This window comes from Eimeria mitis, genomic scaffold, assembly GCF_000499745.2.
Source record: "Eimeria mitis Houghton genomic scaffold, Emh_scaff5264, whole genome shotgun sequence".
In the NCBI taxonomy this organism is placed as follows: domain Eukaryota; phylum Apicomplexa; class Conoidasida; order Eucoccidiorida; family Eimeriidae; genus Eimeria; species Eimeria mitis.
This window is the reverse complement of record NW_013573547.1, coordinates 2667-2880: the sequence shown is the minus strand read 5'-3', so window position 1 is coordinate 2880 and position 214 is coordinate 2667.

Genomic DNA, 214 nt, shown 5'->3' with positions numbered 1-214 from the left:
CTATCAATAAATTTTCGGGTTTTAAGTCTCTATATACTATATTTTTTTTATGTAGATACTCTAATGCTAGTGTTATCTCTGCTGCATATAAACGAGCTTGATCTATAGGCACGGAGATTTGCTTTCTTAAATAACTAAATAACTCACCACCATTCACATACTCCATCAATAAAAATAAACGCCTTTCGTCCTGGAATGATGCCTGCATATATAC